The 19,094-nt window shown below is 45.1% G+C and overlaps 1 long non-coding RNA gene across 7 annotated transcripts in view; it reads left to right on the top strand.

Annotated features, from left to right (window-relative positions):
* The window catches only part of LOC128332970 (uncharacterized), an 89,964-nt gene extending 75,068 nt beyond the window's left edge, over nucleotides 1-14,896 (top strand). For all 7 annotated transcript variants that reach the window (XR_008310796.1, XR_008310819.1, XR_008310812.1 and 4 more), the window contains 2 exons: nucleotides 8,239-8,431; nucleotides 14,344-14,896. This is a non-coding gene — a long non-coding RNA (uncharacterized LOC128332970). The remainder of the gene's footprint in view (nucleotides 1-8,238; nucleotides 8,432-14,343) is intronic.
* The last annotated feature ends 4,198 nt before the right edge of the window (nucleotides 14,897-19,094 follow it).

The following is a 19,094-nucleotide window of genomic DNA, read 5'->3' as shown; positions in this document are numbered from 1 at the left end:
TGGTCTGACTTGGTATAAGGCAGCTTTCAATGTTCCTCTGGTAGTTGGGGGACAGTTTCAGAGGCTGGCCTTTGTTGCCTTGTAACAAAGTGTTCACACAACTGTACAAGAGCACTCTTGTGCAAATGCATGAAATTGCACGGAGTTGCATGATTGACAGCCATTATTTCTAGTGGCTATCCATCAGTGTTCCCTCTTACAGGGATTCTGAGATGTTGACTACAACTCCCAGCATGCCCAGCTGCAATGGCCTTTGGCTGCGGATTATGGGAGTTGTAGTCAACAACATCTGGGAATCCCTGTTAGATGGACCACTGCTGTCCATCATGAAATACCACGTCCGCAATTTTTCAAGTCTGCTTAAGAGCGCTCTTGCACAATTGTGCACGCACTTCATTACAAGGCAAATGAAAGTGTGCTCAGTATGTCAGCCACCAAAATCAATCCAGCCCTTACTTTGTTGCATCATGAATGAAGGAGTATCCTTTTATACACCAGATTTTCATCTTAGTCCCTCTACTAGCAACAATTCAGCAGCATTTCTTAGTAAGAGACAATCTTTTTTGAAAGCACACTTTTCAGGATAGAAGTGCACAGCTGCACAATATAATTTTGGGATTTTGTGCAGCTGCACTTTTGTGTGTGTGTGTGTGCAGGTGAGCAACTTTGTTATATGTGACTGGGGGGCATAATCAGTGGTGTCGCCCAAGTTCTCCGAGCTTGAAACTGGAAATGAGCTTTAGGTGTTCAAAAGCCTAAGCTTGGAGAAGTTTGTCTCTTCATGCCAGTCCTCTGCATTAGACCTCTAACCCCTGCAACATACTGAGCCCTTTCTCGTGATCTGTGAGAAGGGCTTGGTGGGCAGGTGGGGAGGAAAATTTCATTCCCTTCCCTTCCCTACAGACGATCCATGGAGGGCGCTGGGTGCGCGGATCACATAACCAGACGATCCTCCCCTACCTCTAACAGCACTGAGTGTCAGGGACTGGAATGCATTATTTCTCCCCCCCCCCCCGCCCCAGAACTCCCACAATGCACCATGCAATGCATTGTGGGTATCCCCCAGTACCAGCCTGGAGCCCCACAGTCTGCCAGCCCTGACTGCAAGCTGCCGGGGCTGGCAGAAGATGGAAAAAAACAGGGCTAAAGGAGCGCTTGCTCTTTTAACCACATTTAAGCTGCAGACTCCACAGGTGGGTTTGTTGTGGTGGCACCAGCAGTCGCTTTCCTCTTGCTGCTTCTCACGAGCAGCCAAGAGTGGGCTTGGCTGCCTTCGCCCGCTCTTGGCTGCTCATGAGAATAGCCTCACCCTATGCTTCCTGGAGTGAGGAGCAGGGAAGGGCTCCTCCCCTCTAGGTTGCCGTGGTGTATGGTTTGCCAAGAGTAAAATGTGGGACATGCACCAGACTTTCCCCCCTCTTTTCCCCACTTCGTTGCCAAGATGCTGACATGCTGAGTTCTCAACACACTGGGGCAAATTCCTCAGGGTCCATGGGAGTTATAGTATTTGCAAGAGCTCTTAAAATGGCAAGAGCCATTGGAAAGACTACACTTCCCACCAACCCTCTGGCTTTCTTCCTGATCAGCAGCGGAAGAAGAACATGAGGAAAAAGATGTTTCAGTCACACATTACCCGAGAGAGATGGAGGGAGACTGAGCCACCAGCAGCAGCATCTACATGGCTCCCCATCAGGGGCATAGCTATAATTGAGCGAAAGGGTTCAAAGAACACAGGCACCCACCTCCTGAGGGCCCTCCAGATCCACCCTCCCTATTTTCTTCATTATCTACCTCACTCGGGGGGGAGTAGTGCCAGAGAGAGGGATGAACACGGGCCCCCTCTCCCCTAGCTACGTCCCTGCTCCCCATAATGTGTGGTTTGGGCTTTCATTGAGTCAAACTATTTTGTCTGCCTAGCCCTACTTTTTAAATTTTGTCTACCTAGCCCCACTCAGACTGTCAATGACTCTCCAGAATTCTTACTTCCCTTACCTGAGCCTTGGCAGTTCCGTCCTGCTCTTTGACCACCTCTGACTTGGAGATGCCAGATATTGAACTAGAGGCCATATGTATGCAAAACACCTACTTTTTCAATAAACATTAGACCTTCAAGGGAAGTCTTGTCTTACATGAGAATTTTATTCCATTGTTTTTGTGGGGTTTTTTTGAGGGAGAATTCCCCCTCCAAAATGACCAAATGTACTGAAAATGTTGAAAAGGTTTCAACTAAGTAATTTGCTTCAAAAATTATCTGGTGAACTTTGTTTCAGAAACCTTCAGTTTTAAGTTCTGGTGACCAAGCTTTCTACATTCTGCAAAATATCTGTGTCAATTGAATGTAATAGCTGATGCTTGGCTTTGGGCTGGGATTGTCGCCCGTTTTCACAGAGAGTTATTAAGTATTGGATTTTGCATTGCACAATATTATTCATCAGACTGACGCAGCCTAGATAGCCTGTCATGGCAAATAACCATCACCCAAATAAATCATGAATAAATCAGAGTGTGGCAATGCCGGGGAAGCACAAAGGGTTGAAGATGAAGGTTTTGATTTAGCAGCGCAAATGTCGTCTTTTGTTTCCCAAGATCAGCGGTGAATGTGAAACCCTTTTCCTCTTGCCATTACCTCCATGACAACCGCATCTGGTCAGCAACTAGTTTTGCCAGCAGGCCATGTTGAGGAAACAGTGGGAGAGGTGGACCAAAGTCTTCAGAGGGCAGGCGCGTAACAATGATAGGGCAAGGGGAGACAGTTGTCTGGGGGCCCCACTGCCTGGAGGGGCACCCCAGGGGCACCTCATGTGACTCCCCATTGCCCCCTGCCCAGCCCCATAGCCTCTCAGCCACTTGCCCTCTTCGCCATCTCTCCTGCTTGTTCTGCTGGCCCGGAATCCAAGCTGCAAAGAGCTCCTTTTCTCCCGCCTCTCAGCTGATCGGCGGGTGGGCGGGGCTTCCACGGAGGCCTCCGTGTAGGCCGCAGTGAAGCCTGAACTCGAGTAGGGCCCAAGCAAGCTAGGAAGGAGGAGGCAGCCAGAGTGTTCTCTGCAGCAGAAGACCTCTTGCTGCCCTGCTCAACCCAGACCAGCATTTGCCAGGTAGAGTGTGAACTCCTTTTTGTGGTTACCTTTCCCGCCCCCCCCCCATATATAGGGATCTGCTTGCCATAGGGCTTGGATGGGGGGGGGGAGGGACCGAGAAGTCTCTGAATATTTATTTTGAAACAGCTTTGAAAATTTGCTGACTTAAAAAAAACTATCTAAAAAGTCCTATAAGTGGCTTGTTTCATGGCAGAAAATTGCAAAAACTTCTGGAACAGTATTTTATTAATTTTATTTATTCATTCATTCATTTATAAATGCACTTATGTTCAAGTTGTTTTGCAACCCAGAAGGTCTGAGTGAGAACTGTGAAGCATGTGTGGTGCTTTTATTTATTTTTCTTGTGTGTGAACTGCTCCCCAATAATTTGCAGGGACTTCAGGGTAAATCTGGCCAACATGTGAATGCAGCACCTCCATTCCAGAGGAGATGTGTCTTAAAGGGCTTTAAAAGCCTCCTGTGAAAAACCTCCTGCAATCAAACTTGACTGAATTTGTTCAGAATTCTGGGAAAACAAACATAGGTTCACCCTGCATGGTTGAAAGTCTCCTTTGCTAATCTGCAGCGAGGGGCCCATTTTAATAATTCATCTTTCTAGTGTGTTCTAGGCATTAAAAGTAATACAAATGTATAGTACTCAATGTATATCACTATATATTGTGATGTGTGTGTGTGTGTTCAGTGAAATGTATTTGCAGGCAGCATACTTATTTTGGAATATCAGACTTAAATCCTTGGGGGCCTGGGGTGTGTGGAGGCCCTGGACTTTGGTGGGGGGGCCCATTTTAAAATCTTGTCTCTGGGCCCACTCCAACCTTGCTACGCCCCTGTCAGAGGGTAGTTTCAAATAGCTTATTTGTGATGTGACAATCACTTTTAAAAAGCACGGTGAGGCAGCTCTAACTGGAGAGTTGGTCACTATAGCCTCTGACAGCACTCGCCCAAGAAAATTGGGTGCAACCAGAAAGGGATGAGGCTTACACCCCACATCAGAATGTAGAGAAGCAAACCCAAGAGGTGCCAAAAATATTTATTACAAAGCTGATTTCCCTATGTTCTGACATGTTTCAAGTATACATGTTCTTCCTTGGTTGAAGCAACTCAACATCAACATGAAGATCATGGCTGACATCCGTGTAACGGCCCTCCTGATGGGTAGGCTGGCTAGCTCCAGTGCTACCCCCTTTTATAACAGCATGCCCCAAACAACTAAGCTGTGGGGAGTTTCGGGATTAGACACGCCAAACACAGTCCAGCAGTTACAAACCCAAAAGGTGGTTTATCTTACTAAAGGGGTAATTGCTTGGGTTTGAAAAGGGGTGGGGGGAAGATAAGTTAGAACACCACACATTAAACCACATGTAATAAAGACGCTAACTAGCTGGAACTAGCAGATCCTTGCGGCCGACTCGGTGGGGCGGATTAAGCTTTTTGCTCCCTGTAGGTAGTCAAGGATTTTCTGCCCCTCTCTGGGGGATGGTGGCAGCCACAGTGGCTGTGGGGCGGGTGAGGGGAAGGTTCTCCCAGTTTTACCTTTAACAAAACACCACTGCGTGGTGGGTTGGAGGCAGTAAGAGCTCCTTTGCAGCTCCCTTCCTGCCTTCCAGATGACTGCATGTGCCGGTCTGCATTCCATTTGGGGCCTTTCTCTGCATGTGGGTGCTCAGAGAGGCCCCAAATGAGATGCAGACTGGCACATGCAATCATCTGGAAGGCAGGAGGGGAACAGCAAAGGAGCAGAGGCGCTTTGTTAAAGGTAAAAGGGGGGACTTTCAAGGGCTCCATTAGAATCCAGAGGAACAAACTGCTTGCTGGAAGATGCTGCACCACCACAAAACATTTGCGCTAAGTCTGGGACTAATGTTGCACTACTACAAGCATGCCTGCCGTTGTGCAGCTGTGGCCCAACTCCGTTGTTCTAATGGGGACACATGCACAAGAGCACTACAGCACAGGGTTTCTTAATCTTGGGCCCCCAGATGTTGTTGGACTACAAGTCCCATCATCCTCAGCCACAAAGGCCAGGTCTGTGGGTGATGAGAGTTGTAGTCCAACAACATCTGGGGGCCCAAGATTAAGAAACCCTGCTATAGCACACCGCTGCAATTGTGGAAATCCCCATTTTTGGCACAACTGCAGTTGCCGACTGTAAATTTGCCCGGTCTACCAGCACTTAAGGAAAGTGTGCCATCAAGTCGATTTCTGCTCCTGGCGCCCACAGAGCCCTGTAGTTGTCTTTGGTAGAATACGGGAGGGGGGTACCATTGCCATCTCCCACACAGTATGAGATGATGCCTTTCAGCATCTCCCTATATCTCTGCTGCCCGATAGAGGTGTTTCCCATAGTCTGGGAAACATACCAGCGGGGATTCGAACCGGCAGCCTTCTGCTTATTAGTCAAACATTATTCTGATTTGAATTCAGTCTCCTTCAGCTTAGTCCAGAGCACAGGGGTGTAGCAAGGTTAGACTGAGCCCAGGGACAAAAACTAAAGATGGACTCCTGTTACCCATCCGGAGAGTCCCTCTCTCTCTCTCAGGGGGAGACATTTGTTTCCCCTTGTACAATTGCAGCTCTACCCCTGCCAGGGTAAAAGATCTTGTTCAGCAATTGACCCAGTTGTAAGAAAACATGACATTCTAGTTTACCGATCAGAAAGAAGCTGCTTTCCCCACAATCAGATCCACCACCACCACTACTCCTCATTTCGATGCTGTGTAGCTTCCCTCTTAGGAAGGTCATTTGTGTGTGTGTGTTTGGAAGTTCTCAGGCAGTTTGGAATAGCAGGTCATTCAACTTTTTGACCCCTATTGGTTGTGTTTGATGATCATTCCAAGCGGTTAAGAAAATGCAAATGGCACACCACTCCCGCTAATTAACGGGGGAGGGGGGGACACAATCCACCAGGAACTTCTCTGTGTGGGTCTGGCCCAGATGTCCTTTGAACAGAACTTTCAGCTTGAAGTCGGGGGTTTGGGGGGGGGCGGAGTTTCCCAAACAACTTTCCTGGCTCGCCCTTTTCGCCCTGCCGTGGTATGTTTTCTAGTCCCAGCAGGCAGAGCATCAGACAAAGGGAGGACAAGAAGTCCTCACTTTGTCCTTCACTCTGTGATTGGCTTCTGTCTTTTGTTTTTCACTCTCATTGGCTTCAGGACAGTACAACAGGATGTGGAGTTCTATGAATTTGTATCTTTTTTTGCTCATTTATCTTTTATTGTAATACTGAATGTTAGTATTTTGTGCCGGGTCTTATTGCAAACTGCCTTGAATATAGCTACCACCAGTGCATCTGAGTGGTGACCCGGCAGCCTTCTCTGTAGCCGCTCCTGGGCTGTGGAATGCACTCCCTGCAGAAATTCATAGTCTGGATTCTTTATTGGCCTTCAGGAGAGCCCTCAAAGCCTATCTGTTTGGTCTGGCCTTCCAGGGTTTTCAAATTGTTGTGAATGGTTCTAACATTGTAACCTGGTTTTCTCAGGGTTTTTAATCTGTTTTGAATGTTTTAATTGTTTTATGGTGTTTTACAACCTCTGTTTTTAACTGCTAATTGATTTTAATTGTTTTGTTTTAATGTAAACTGCCATTAGCCATTTTGGAAGGGGGGTATAGAAATCGAATAAACAAACAAACAAAATATATTAGCTGACATACCGTGCAAGGGTATGTCAGGCCGGTAACATCATGTGCATTCAAGCTGTGCAAATAACACAAACACAAAAATTGCACAAATGATGTTGCAGCAAATTAAGCCCATTGGAAATAACAGACTTACCCTTGTGTGACATTTGCACAGCTTACATGTGTGCAATGTTACTGGGCTGATGTACCCTTGCAGGATATGTCAAATTATTATTATTAATATTATTATTTCTTGTTTACACAGTCAGGCAGGTGTTATTGACTGGTTTGTTTTATCCAGACATCGAGTCCTTCCCAAGAACCTGAGATGGCTGGATTTTATTGTCAATGTTGTTGCTGCTATAGATATCGTCGCAGAATATAGGTTGTTCCCAGTAAAGTTGCTTTTTGTAATTGTCTGATGGTGATTTCTGTGGCCTCTATGGTGTTGAGGTGCTATTCAAGGTCTTTTGGAACTGGACCCAGGGCACCAATTACCACTGGGATTATTTGGGTCTTCTTCTGCCACAGCCTTTCAATTTCAATTTGTAGATCTTTGTATTTGGTGATTTTTTCTATTTCTTTTTCTTCTATTCTGCTATCCCCTGGTATTGCTATGTCGATTATTTTGACTTGTTTTTCTTCCTTCTCGACTACAGTGATAACTGGTGTATTGTGTGGCAGATGTTTGTCTGTTTGTAGTCGGAAGTCCCATAATATTTTTACATCTTCATTTTCTTCAACTTTTTCAATTTTATGGTCCCACCAATGTTTGGCTACAGGTAGCTTGTATTTTTTGCAGATGTTCCAGTGTATCATCCCTGCTACCTTGTCATGCCTTTGTTTGTAGTCAGTCTGTGCGATCTTCTTACAACAGCTGATGAGGTGGTCCACGGTTTCATCTGCTTCTTTACAAAGGCGGCACTTGCTGTTTGTTGTTGATTTTTCGACTTTGGCTCTTATTGCATTTGTTCTTAGTGCCTGTTCTTGTGCAGCCAGTATTAAACCCTCTGTTTCTTTCTTCAAGTAGCCATTCTTAAGCCATTGCCAGGTCTTGGTGATGTCTGATTTTCTCCTTATATTGTGCAAATATTGACCATGCAGGGGAATTATTATTATTATTATTATTATTATTATTATTATTATTATTATTATTATTTAATTAAATATACTGCTTTTAAATGAAAAAAGTGCTCAAAGTGGTTTACATAGAAAAATATAATAATAATAATAATAATAATAATAATAATAATAATAATAATAATAATGTTTCCCAGTCCCCAAAGAGCTCACAGTCTAAACCCACACAAAGTAAACATCAGCAGTAGCTACTAGGAGGACACTGTGCTGGGGCTGAATGGGGCCAGTTGCTCCTCCCTGCAAATATGAGAGAATAACCACTTTATCCAGTTAACAGGGTTATAATCAACAGATTAGCAAAAATGCAAGAGAGAATTTGAAAACAAACAATAATGATTTTTTAAAATGTATATGTAACATACATATATCACTACTGTCTTAGGCTTTTCCAGATGCACACGAAAAGTACCCTAAGCTGTCGAAAAGATTACCATCCATTGTGGTAGAGCCATCTGAGACAGGGGATGTCGAAAGTGGAGAACTCCGTTGGCCGCCGGATGACCTGAAGTCTGATGAGAAAAAGGGTCTTGCTAGTCAGAGGGTCTGTGCTCAACAGCAGCAAATGGATCTTGGAAGTATGCATAATATTAACTAACCTGGAGAGCAAAAAAGTCTTTTGAAATAATGCAAGGGTATGACTGTACCACCTCACTGAATGATGAGCTGGTGAATCCTCAGGCCTTCACTGGTGGACCTTAGTGAATGCTCCACTTCCTGGTTTCTTTATGTGCATGAAAGTTAGTCCCACATGGAACAAATACTTCTCTTACCCAAATCAGAACAGCTTCACGATTTATGTGGCTGTTGGATACACCAATGATCCACTTGTTTTGCACACCTCTTTTATACGTTGCATATAAAGGGAAAGGGGAGGCATCATCATACCACATTTTGTATTTTGGCTTTACTGTTGAATTTACTGTGTTGTGATTGGTGTTCCTGGGCTGCCCTGTAAAACATAGGCAATCTCTTTGGTCTGAAGTGTATGTTTAGAGGCAACTACAGGTCAAGGAATTTATTTAAATATATTTACAAATTAATAATTCTGGGCCCCCTTCCCATTTAGTTGAAGTACCCACAACATACAAAACTGTAATAAAATAATTAAATCGCTGATAAAAAGTCATCAACAAAATAAATAAATGCACACAGAATACATAAATAGCAGCTGATAAACACGTAAAATGTGCAGTAACAGGGAGTGATTATAGCAGCACTTGAACTAGGGCTGCACAACCTCAGCCCTCCAGCTTATGTTGGACTACAACTCACCATTCCCAGCCACAGTGACCAATAGTCAAGGATGGTGGGAGTTGGAATCCAACATCTGCAGGAGGTGCAGCCCTGAGTTAGACCCCTGATAAAAGCCAGGTGAGACAGGAAGGTCTTTACATGGCAGCTAAAAGCTACCTATACCCCAGACACCATCAAAACTCCCAGTATCACTCCCAGACACTAATAAAACTCCACACACCAAATAATGGCAGCTTATGACACCTACACCCCAAAACCATCCTTCTACCAGCCTAGACCCAAGATACCCACTCCCCACAACTTCCTCAACCCATGAGAAATCTCAGTTCTGTTTCTCTGCTGCAAAGCATGGGGGTAGAAAACACAGTTTCTCAAACACTACACAGCCACCCCATTCACATGAGCATATGTACCTGGGTAGAGCCTCTGACCTGGGTATGCATGGTTGTGTGAATGGGCGTGTATGTCTGCTTGTAGAAGGACAGTGCCATCTTGCTATGATTCTCACATACATCAGTCCAGGTTGCATTTCCTCACTTGATGCTGCAGATATGGATCAGGAAAGCAGAACTGGTAGAAAAGTAGCAGCAGGAAGGGTCTGCGGGGGAAAGTGGCAGGCAAAGTTCCCAAACCTGTGGCTTGTTGGCAAACATGTCATTCAGCTCTTAGAACAGATGTCTGACAGTTGCCATCATTCTGATGACTGCCTTGCCCTTCCTCCTTCCATCATGGAGGTCCCCCCTCCTCTGCTTAAAAAGAAAAAGAAAATCTTAAGGTGATTATACATGAAAGTTCTCATAAAGCTAATCCATATTAACTTTGGTGCCTTCCGTCGGTGTTTGCATGACTTGCCTCACGCCAAAAGGCAGCACTGGCTGCCGGAAAACCTCCGATGCCACTCGCAGAAAGGGTTGCGTGAATTGGCGTATATATACATCTGTAGCTTCTCTGGGGCTTGCTACAAAGATCCCTTTCATTTCCAGAGCCGAGGCTGGAATGGCAGGTTGGGCTTGTGAAAGGTGGCACTGTTCTGGAAATAGACCTTTGGCTTCCCCCCAGCAAAGAGCTCGCCGTTTTGAATGGGGCTGGGGCCGCTGCTCAGTGGGAGAGCCTCTGCTTAGCACACAGAAGGTCCCAGGTTCCATCCCAGGTTGGACTGAGAAAACCTCCTGCCTGAAGAAGCCCTGGAGAGCCACTGCCAGTCAGAGTAGAGAGTGCTGAGCTTAATAGACCAGTGGTCTGACTCAGTAGGTGGCAGCTTCTTATGTTCCTGATTCTTGAAGGAGAAGTGGCTCCCAAGTTCACTATGGAGCTATTCACACGACTGGGCAGGCAGGGGGAAAGCCTGCGCAGTCCTTACCTTCCCAGCAGACAAGCGGGCGATCCCTGCTAGGAACGCTAGCCATGCTCCCACACGACCTAATCTCCAGAGGCCGGGACAATGGGTCCTGGCCTCCGGGTATCCCACTGTGCATTGGGAGGATTCCACAGGCAATGGCGCGCTTGACTCCCATCTCTCTGACGGCATGGGCTGCAAGCAGCCTGCGCAGTCACATGATCCCAGAGCCTGGGTTAAGGGAGCACTTGCTTCCTTCACCCCGGTTTAAAGCCAGGCTAGGCAGCGCTGCCAGGCCAGGGTTGGGTCCGATCCCAGTGGTTCCCACACGCCACCTAACCCAGGCTCGCCTTCCCTAGCCTGGGTTAGGCTGCGTGTGAGCACAGCCTCAGTGTGTGTGTTCATGTGGCAACTGAGGCTGTGTATGGGCAGCCCTCTCAAATAAGCTGGCCGACATGCTGCTCAGCTGGGCTGCAGCTGATTAGCATGATGGCAGCTTATTGGACAAGACTAGGCACATGCACCCCTGGCTGTCAGATCAGGCTAGGGCAGGAGTTCCCAACCTTGGATCCCCAGATTTCGTTGGACTACAACTCCCATCATACCCAGCCACAGGTCATTGCGGACGGGAAATATGAGAATTGTTGTCCAGGAACATCTGGGAACACAATCCGGGAAGCCCTGGGCTAGGGAAACCTATGCATGGCACCTCTTTGTGCATGTAATTTCCCATCTACCTAGGGATGTGTACACAGAAGCCTGGTTCTACACATTAATGGCCCCTAAGTGGATCCAACTGGAACAATCCAGCCAAAGCTACGGACGTGTGATCCCACTGGAACACTAGGGCAGATGAAATCAGGGGAGGGGCTCTTGCTCAGTAGTAGAGTACATGCTTTGCACGCAGAAGGTCTCAGGCTCAATCCATGACATCTCCAGGTTAGGGCTGGGGAAGATTCCAGTCAGAAACCGAAACCTTTGGAGAGCTGCTGCCAGTCAGTGTGGCCAATACTGACCTAGAGGGTCCAATGGTCTGACTCAGTATAAGGCAGCTTCATAAGCATGGTCCTTAAGAGACTTGATTTTATTATTCATTCATTCATTCATTCATTCGATTTCTATTCTGCCCTTCCAAAAATGGCTCAGGGCGGTTTACACAGAGAAATAACAAATAAATAAGATGGATCCCTGTCCCCAAAGGGCTCACAATCTAAAAGAAACACAAGATAGACACCAGCAACAGTCACTGGAGGTACTGTGCTGGGGGTGGATAGGGCCAGTTTTTTGGCTGGATTGTGTCCTTTAGTTCCTCTCAATTTTCAAGAATGGTCCATTGCCAGTTGCTAGTATGAACAGTAAACATGGGCTGAGGAGCTCTTGCTCAGAGTGTGTGTATGGTATGGGTGTGTGAACAGCTCAGTGGCAAAGCAGGTATGCATGGAGAAGGTCACTGTTTCTAAAGATCGCAGGTACCAGCCTTGGGAATGACCTTGGCCTCTGACCTTGAGGGATGCTGCCAATCCGAGTAGGAACAGTGGTTTAGAGCAGGGGTAGTCAGCCTTGGCTCTCCAGCTGCTGTTGATCTACGACTCCCATCATCCCCAGCTACAGTTTATTGTGGCTGGGGCTGATGGGAGTTGCAGTTCAACAGCAGTTGGAGAGCCAAGATTGCCTATTCCTGGTCTCTAGGAACCAAAAGTCTGACTCAAGCCTGAATTAGATACTGCAACGCAGCTGCATGTAATGTTAGTCTGAGGGCTGCTTCCTCGCTTCAGTGCTTGGAGAAGGGCAGTTTGAGCAGAGAAACAAGGGGAAGGGTCTCAGTCCTCCCCCACCTGCCACTTCCCCCTGAAATGCCTCCACTCTTGTAGCCAACTTTATTTTATTTGTTTGTTTCAGACATTTTTTTATCCTGCCTTTTTAGTAGGTCTTTCAAGGCAGCTGAAAAGAAGTGGAGCGACACTTAAAATAATGTGTTCAAGTGACTCAGTACAAAACATAATTGTTTAAAGCAGAATAAATCGGCAATTAAAATAGCAATAGAACAGAAAAGGTATAACCAGCAGCGCACAAAACCTAACCATCCACTAAAAAGCCTGGGAGAAAAGTCAGGTCTTGATGTTACCATACAATTGCCTCTAGTAAGGCAGTTCTTTGCTGGGGGGCCTCCCCAGAAAAGGCCCTGACACTGGTTGCCAGCTTTGACTGAAACAATTCCTGAAGATTCCTCCCCCCACTCCCCGGCCCCATTTCCCCCAATATTTTTCATACTGTCAAGCCCTTAAAGTATCCAGAACTGCTTTCAACGGTCACCTTGGAGACTGATGCCCATCCCTGGAGGCTCCATGCCAATCCTGCATGGAGGGTTGACCTAAACCCAGTTCTCCATGCAGAGTACCTCTGACCAGTGTTTCCGGGAATAGGGATTCCCAGATGTTGTTGGCTACAACTCCCATCATCCCCAGCTGCAATGGCCTTTGGCCGGGGATAATGGGACTTTTGTCAAGAACATTGGGGAATCCTTGTTGTAGGGAACTACTGCCTCTGATCCAGTTCACCGGTGCCCGGGTCAGGACCTCTGATGACGATGTCAAATAATGGACATGGTCACATGGGAGCAGAACGTCCTGTAGACACCTTGGTCCCAGGTTATCTAGAGCAGGGATTCTCAACGTTGGGTCCCTAGATGTTATTGGACTTCAATTCCCATAATCCCCAGCCCCAGTGGCCCTCAGTTGGGGATTATGGGAGTTGAAGTACAATAACATCTGGGGACCCAACGTTGAGAATTCCTGATCTAGAGGACCTTCTGCTTCCATGTGAACCTGTCCATAGATTCTGGAGCCCTGTAGGAATGTGCAGCTCTAGAAGAACCTTTTCAAGAGAAAAGGTTATGCTTCTCCTCCAAACACCAGGCAACATCCAGACTAGTCAGTCATGACTAAGAGCCATTGAAATCAATGAGACAAATTAATCACCTCTAACTTAAATCCCAGTAATTTCAATGGGACTTAGTCTGGATGTTGTCCACTGTTTCTCCATAGCAAATCACCCCTTCCCAAGAGTGCTTCAGAGAAGCAAGTAGCCACCAGGCTAATGTTGCAGTGCTTTTGCATTTCCATATATATCTTGCAAAGCTGGTATCTAGGAAGCTACCTTATACTGAGTCAGAGCATTTGCCCATTTAGCTCCATATTGTCTGTACTATCTGGTATGGTCTCTTCAGTGTTTTAGACAGGAACATTCCCCAGATCTACCTGGAGATACCTAGGAATGAACCTGGGACCTTCTGCATGCACAGCAGATGCTCCACCACTAAGCTTCAGCCCCATCTATCCATCCATCCATCCATCCAGTCTTGGCTCTCAATATAAGGTTGTTCATTATGTTCATATGAACCTGCTGGGGCCCTCTGCTCATCATCTCAGGCCCTGCTCATGGCCCCGCCACTAACAGAGATCTGGTTGGCAGGGACTAGAGACAGGGCCTTTTCGGTTGTGGCCCCTCGGCTCTGGAACACCCTCCCTTAAGAGCTTAGCCATGCTTCCTCTCTCAGTGTTTTTAAGAAACAACTAAAAACACATCTTTTAAAAAGAGGCTTTTTATTGTTTCACCTGCTGTATATATCTGGTAGGCTCTTTAGTTTTTCGTTTTTATAATTCTTAGTTTTTAGCTTTAAGATTTTAATTTGGGATTTTAAAAGCTAATTTTGGTTTTGGTTTTAGCTTGGATTTTTAACTTGTTTAATTTGGTTAAGTTTATTAGTCTGATTTAATATTGTAACTGTTCTATAAATGTTGTGAGCCGCCCCGAGCAGTAATGTACTGGAGGGGCAGGGTATAAATATTTTAAATAAATGAATAAGAGTAAACATCCAGGAAACTATTTTCTCCACAGGTGCTCTAGCACACCAAGAAATGGGTGACAGTACAGAATCCGCTGGAATCAGAACTGAAGGCGACGACTAATGACAGCGGCCAGAAGTTGAAGCTTTGGTGTGAACCTAATTGGAAAGCTAGCACATTCCGAAGACCTGTCAAAGCGATCTATTTTAAACCTGGGAACGGGTTTCTTGTGATTAAGTTAGTTACCTGAGGAGGAGTACATGGGCTTTAGAACTGTTCCTTTCAATGTGTACCTTTTCAGGCTGGGATTCTTATCATTTACCTTTTCTTTGGAAACAATGGAGCACCTTAGCGAGTGCCTTCCAGTGACTACTATGAAATCCACAAGGGGGAGGGGGGAACACTCAATTTGTTGCAATTAGCACTTTGAAGTGAAATTGCCTTATTAAGGGAGAGCTGCTGTTGGGTATTGGCAGCAAGGCAAAGGGTTTGCATTGTTACATAACGGGACACCTTAAATCGATTAAACCTCTTCTGTTTAGCCATTTGAAAAACTAGCACTGTGATATTATGGATAATAGCTGTAATATAATGTCACCACCTGACTTTGTACCTTCTTTTGTGTAGAGACACGAGTTTCACTTTAGAATCTGGGCTATATGAAAATTTAAGGCTGCCTTTTAGTGGTGCAGAACAGGGACTCCTATTTATCCCTTTGTCCAAACCTTCCCACCCCCCACCCCTCTTTTTCTTTTTTTTGGGGGGGGATGCAAATTCAAATCAGCCAGCTGTTTATTAACTCAACACATGTTAAAGAAAATGAGTCAAAGATTAAGGAGCTCTTTAATATGTACATTTCTTGGACGCAAATAGCTATTCATCAGTGTTTGTAGAGTGAATCCGTTTCGTGTCAGTTTGATTGGCTGGATTTAGCTTATATTTGTGCACATAACCCATGGTCCATATTCTGCCCTGGTATGACCAGGTGCCATCTCCAAAGAAGACAGAAAGAGATGATCACTATTTTCATCAAGGCTGAATGTGCTCCAGTGTTGATATTATTGCTATTTTCATGACATTTTAAACACACACACACACACACACACACATATATTTGCACAGGTCAGCCCTTGTCTGATCCTGCGAATAATTTTACATACATTTTGGGATGTGAAGACTGGGCCGGAACTGGCTGGAACAGATGGGAGGGGTGCATCTTGTGATTAATGCTAATATTATTCCTCACACCATGATGTCTTATTTTGATTATTTAACCTGTGCTGAGGGTGTTTGTGGAACTTCTGCTATATTTGAGGCACTATCAGATGCAGTGAATAGAGCCACAAATGCTAGAATCTTGGCTTAAATTGGTTTAACCATAATTCCCTCTCTCCTGGGAATTCTGTTCTATATGCAGACTTCTGGGCAAGCTCTGCGGATCTCTTAATGAAAAATTGTCAGTACCCTTACCAGATTATGATCCCCAGAATTATTTGGGGAGCAGTGTTCCCTCCTAACAGGGATTCCCAGATGTTGTTGACTACAACTCCCAGAATCCCCAAGCAAAAGCCATTATAGCTGGGGATTCTGGGGATTATAGTGAACAACATCTGGGAATCCCTGTTAGAGGCAACACTGTTGGGGAGTCCGTGACTATTAACTCAATAGAACTGATATAAAGCCAATCGATGTCAAATGGCATATATCACAAGAGTGGACCCCAGTCAGAGCTGATTCTTTTATGTTCATTTTGACTTCACAAACTTTCCCTTTGTGACTTTCCTTATCACTTTTGCACAAAGAACCTTTTCTTCTGAACACAATCCATCAATGTAGTATTTGGAAACCCAGTGAAAACTAAAGTTCTCCAGGGCATGGTAAATACCACAGTTCGTGTGTGTGTGTTGATATGTGTCGGATTCCAAAGAAAAGTTCATCCTGTGAAAATGGAGAAGAAAAACCTAATATTTTGGTGACTTAGCCATATTGAAATGTAAATAGCAGACCACAGAAGTGACATGAGAATTGGCCCTTAATCTCCTTACATACTGGCTAAGGGGATTCAAAGAAGTATTCAGGATTTTTAAAAGTTGCTTCCTGATTAAGGTTTCACTGTGTATTTAAATACATGTATACTCCTACCTTCAGGAAATTCAGTGCTTGTTGGCAGAGGCCCATGGCCGTTAACCCAGTTTCCATGTGTGCCATATACACATGCCTTTATTCCCTAGGACCAACGAAAACATCTATCAATGTTGCAAGCTTTGTTGAACTGGCAGCTGGACCTGTATCCAGACCTGGAGTGAATAATCTCCAACTCAGGGTTCCTTGAGGTCAGGAGCTGGTGCCTGAAATGCAACAGACACGAGGCTCTGTCCTGTTGACTAAGCAAGGATAGGAGGCAATGGCTCTTAGTAGCTGTACCATTCCCTGGCCAATCCAGAGACTTAATACTGCCTGCCAATTGCAGGGGCTGATATTCCACACTCCTATGCTCTTCTTGTGCTTGAAGAGGCCTGGTACACCCAGTCCCAGGTAGCTCACAAGGCTACCTCTCACCCTCGGTGCCTCATTCAAGTCCTGAAGTCTCTGACATTGAGTCTTCTAGTAAAAGAGTCACACACTCCATGGGTGCCAATCCATAAAACTCCATTGCAGCAAGGGATGCCGTGCATTATTCCAAAGGATTTCACCATCTGTACTGAAAAAACGTGTTCATGATTTGTGCCATTAAAGTTTTCCGCATTTTTCTTTCCACAATTTCATGGAAAGCTCTGCCTTTCCCAGTGGTGCAAACAATCAGCTTATAAAATAGAACTGAGAGATGATCTTGGAATGTGCATGGCTACCAGCTAGGACTGTACCACAAAGTGCAAAAGGACAGAATCGACTTTCTTATTCAGAACCAGGATGTCTGGTTTATTTCATTTTTAATGTACAAGGTTCTAATCCTCTTGACAAGGAAGTAGAAGCTGAATGTGTACAAACTATATCCTGCTTTTAAAAAGATTGGAGAGGGGTGTTCAGGAACAATTGTGTGAAAAACTTTAATAAATACAGCTCTTATTCATCCCCCTCTTCCCCCCGCTCCCCACTATCTGTTGCAGCTCTCTTTCCCAAGTCCCTATAGCAGTATCTGAAAAATAAAGGTGAAGGAAGATAAAATATTTTACAAGTGGTGAAAGCAGGTTGATAGCACCTTCAGTGTTTTGTAAACAAATATTTTCTTTCTGTTCTGGAAAACCCTGATCTGAAAGTTTTCATTCTGCTTGAATAGTGAAAAGCTAGCTGTAAGGGTGCCTCTTGGCTAGTGCCAGTGACATTACCAACTCACCCTCTCCCAGTCACTGCAGCAGTTTTGCTAAAGGTTTTTAAATGTTTAGTGATTCTTTTTGTAAAGTGTGGGATGAATATATATACTGCTAAATGTACATGTGCTTATTTTTTTTAAAAAAACAGTTCTGAGTTTTTGTGACTGCTCTTAAAATCCTACATCTGTCTTCGCCCTAAACCAAATGGATCATTCTAAGTTCTGCAATACCTTATCCAACAGAATAAAGGAGGCCAGTTAAACAAACTCGAAGAATTGGGATTTGGGGATCCCAGAGCCAGGGACTTAACAGGATTCTTGTTCCTTCTTTCTAGCATGTGGCACAAACTAACATAATTCCTTCCAACTTGCTTTCAAATGAAATATTATGTCATTGAAATTGTATTTTTGGGTTCTTTTCCAGTGTGTGGGGATCACTAACATTTATTGGACAAAAGTTTTAATAAGGCAGTTTTATATATATTCTTAGTAACAAAATTTTAATATACTTAAAGACATTCTGTGCAGTGAATATTTAGTAGTACAGTGGAAAGAAGCTTTAAAAAAAATCAAAGCACTTACTGCATATGTGACAATAGAATTCATCATTTGGGGCACCAGAAAGTGTCTCTCTTTAATAAGTAGAACATGTATTAAAATGTGATGTGAGCTGGACTTTGCTCTTTGATTTAGACTCTTAGCTTCTCCAAATTTCTTTAGCCAAAGGATGTCTGAAATCCCCAACAAGAATTCAGGAGCATCTCAGATGCTTCTCAGGTACCTGGCAGCTACTTTCTGGTTTTCTTTACCAGGTGCTCTGAGTAATTTTGCACTGACAAAAAAAGGGGCGGGGGGAGAAAACACCAGAATATCCCATCAGCAACCAAAGTGAACAAGGTGGGAAAGACTTCCTCACAAAGGAGGCCTGTTCTTATGAGCAAAAGCTAGGTAGGCACAGCAGCAAGCTCCATGCGTGCTCCCCAGAACTGATCATGTGTCAGCAAAAGTTGAAGCCAGAGGAGTGGGAAGTGATGGTGTGCTAGTCGAGATCTGGGTAGGACGGTGCAAGCCAATCAGCATCATTGACCTGGCATTGTATTGGGGGTGGAGGGAAAAGCATGTCCCGCATTGTCCTTCCCAGATTGCGACTAGCATATGATCACTTTCCCTTTCTCATATCGTGATTTTTGCCGACATGTGGCCAGCTCTCAGGAGTGTGCATGGGGCATGGAGCCTGGCTGGACTCCTGCTGCCCCTGTTTGGTTGTGATGACGGGCCTAGGGTGTTTTCCATTGGGAGATGCTCTTCCATGCCTATGCTGGAATATACCTCCTACATGGCTAAATGGCCATGGATGGCTAAAAGAAAAGCTCATGGTTATCCAGAAGTGGCTTCCTGGCCACTTCTAATAAAGAATGGGATATGAACTGGTATGCAGGCTCCTGTGCTTAAGGACGGGTAGGAGGCTGAGAGATCAGCTTCCTTAGGGTGTG

Source organism: Hemicordylus capensis, chromosome 1, assembly GCF_027244095.1.
Source record: "Hemicordylus capensis ecotype Gifberg chromosome 1, rHemCap1.1.pri, whole genome shotgun sequence".
Classification (NCBI taxonomy): domain Eukaryota; kingdom Metazoa; phylum Chordata; class Lepidosauria; order Squamata; family Cordylidae; genus Hemicordylus; species Hemicordylus capensis.
Note: the sequence above shows the minus strand (reverse complement) of the source record. Positions and strands in the feature narration are given on the sequence as shown.